Genomic DNA, 2,379 nt, shown 5'->3' on the forward strand with positions numbered 1-2,379 from the left:
CGCATCCATCAGCCGTCGGCAACGGCGGAACCACCAGTGCACCAACGTAGCAATTTGTTTGTTTAATTTTTTGTGTTAAGTTTTCTGAAGTTTTTTCTTTGATGAAATAGATGAATTATATCAAAACTAACATATGTACATACTAGAAATTAATGGCAAGTACTATAATGTATTTCTGATATTAAATTATCGTTCCAATGAAGAAATCATGTATTTCTTATGCCAATGGACTTTTCATTTGTATCTGTGTTGGTTAATTGATGGAAAACCTTGGACAAAGTACTCAAAGTCAACCCAATAATTTTTCTGACAAGCACCCGGTCCTAATTAACATGATAATATCGGCAAGGTCCAAAAGGAATATGGTAACCTGTAAGCGTTCTTTGCCTGAGTTGTGTACTTGTGTTTATATATAAGCAATTTTGAGAGTCCAAACCAGCAGGTCCAACACTGCGATGATGTGAGGTATGCAGACATATATAAGCAAGGGTGGGTAGAAGTGAGAATCATGTGAAACGTCTGTGATAATTTCCAATAATGGGACAGATTATCCAGGTGGTACACATCAACCGACATGAACAATGGCCAGTTAAAAAGGGCTGAAAATCCATTTCTGCTAGGGCATACGAGATGACAAAATACAAAGGGATTTTCCATTACCACAACTAAAAGACTTGCAGGACATCAACAACGGCTATCATATTACATGTTATCTAAAATTTTCATGAGAAGAAACACAGCTATAACTACTGATGCTATGAACCAATTTGTGATATCGTTATTTTTTTCTGCTTGGCCAACTTCTTGAATGAGATTTCCATATCGGACAGACGGTCGGCCATTTCCAGCTCTAGCTTCATCCCCTCTTCTTCTGCCTTTGTTTTTTTTTTCAACATAGGGTTCAATCTGAACTACTCCTACCTGGTTTTGCATGTTCCAGGGTGTGCCAAAGTTGCTCGACCGCCTTTTGTATTCTTGGATGTCACATTGCTCATCGTCCTAACAGAAATTAGTACCAAAATTAGCAAACAGTACAATAGCAACATCACGCAAAATAGAAAGCCACCAATATAGGATCCTTAGTGATCCCCAACATTGTAAACTCCACGAGCAAGACACATTCTAGTTTGTTTTGCCATACTAATTTATACTGACTATGAACAACATGACATACATGTACAGCCTAATTAAACCAACTAGAAATTCTGGAATTGTGCTCACTTGGGACCAGTGCAGCCCATGGTCGTCCCAAGCCCTCCATTGAGCTTGAGCAGGACAAGCTTGTTGAGCAGCTTCTTCGTCTCGCTGAGATCTGCACACCAAATCCACATCACCACATGATCCAATGTTCACACAGTCACTAAAAGGATAGGTTACCAAACCACCACACGAGCATCTCAGGTCACCCAATTGAGAACAAGACGACTTACCTTCGGGAGCCGGTGAGAGTGTGTCGTATGGAACCACCACCACATTGGTCGGGGTCTGGATCTTATTCCACTCGATCTGCTCCGCCTGGCCGCTGCGAACACCACCACATCAAAACACTTCCGCCGGCCAAGAACTGTCTCGCTCAGATCTGCCACCGCTGGCTGAGAACCATCTCGCACGGATCCACCGCCGCCGTCGCCGGCCGGGAACCATCTCGCACGGAACCACCGCCGCCGACGCCGGCCGGGAACCGCCTCGCACGGATCCGCCACCGCCGCCGCTGGCCAGGAACATCTCGCATGGATCCACCACCGCCGACGCCGGCCGGGAACTGCCACCACGTCGCTTCCATCGGTCGGGACCACCGCGTCCGCCACCACCTCCCCACCCGCTGCCATCGATCAGATCAGAGGGGAGCCAACCGCCAGCCCACCGCGCAACACATGCTACCTATGCTAAAAGTCGAAAATACCCTTCCATCATTCTTTATGCTCTGGTACGACGACCTGGGTAGCTTTGTACCTGCAGGTGATGCCCAATTTTCCACCATCCGGTCAAGCTGTACGAACGGCCGAGATTTGGTACCGGCTTGGGAGAGAGGTATCTGCTATACAGGAGCAAATCTCTATATTTATAGAGCAGCTGGTTTCGTTCAGTTTGGATAAACGGGTTGGGGGATACACTAGAAACAGTACCACGATTAGATTTGGAAACTAGTACACAATTTTGTTTTCTTTAATCTGGCACCTATAGAAGAATAATCTGATATTCATCTCAAAATAAAATTTGTACAGAATTTTCTGTAGATGTGCAAAGTGATATCATTTGAAACTTTTGATTACACAGATTGTGAGTTATATATATAACAGTAAAGGGACCACTGTAGGTAGGTTAACATAGGTCGATGGAAATTCAGAAACTCCGTCTTTTGTTTATTTTAAATGTTCT

General features: G+C 44.4%; 1 long non-coding RNA gene across 1 annotated transcript; it reads right to left on the minus strand.

Annotated features, from left to right (window-relative positions):
• Positions 1-509: 509 nt before the first annotated feature.
• Positions 510-1,959, minus strand: LOC107304681. Its single transcript, XR_001550754.2, has 3 exons — positions 1,431-1,959; positions 1,222-1,312; positions 510-999 (listed from the first exon to the last, which is right to left on the minus strand). It is a non-coding gene; the product is annotated as an uncharacterized LOC107304681 (long non-coding RNA).
• Positions 1,960-2,379: the final 420 nt, after the last annotated feature.

The sequence above is a fragment of the Oryza brachyantha genome, chromosome 1, assembly GCF_000231095.2.
Source record: "Oryza brachyantha chromosome 1, ObraRS2, whole genome shotgun sequence".
NCBI classification, from domain to species: Eukaryota; Viridiplantae; Streptophyta; class Magnoliopsida; order Poales; family Poaceae; genus Oryza; species Oryza brachyantha.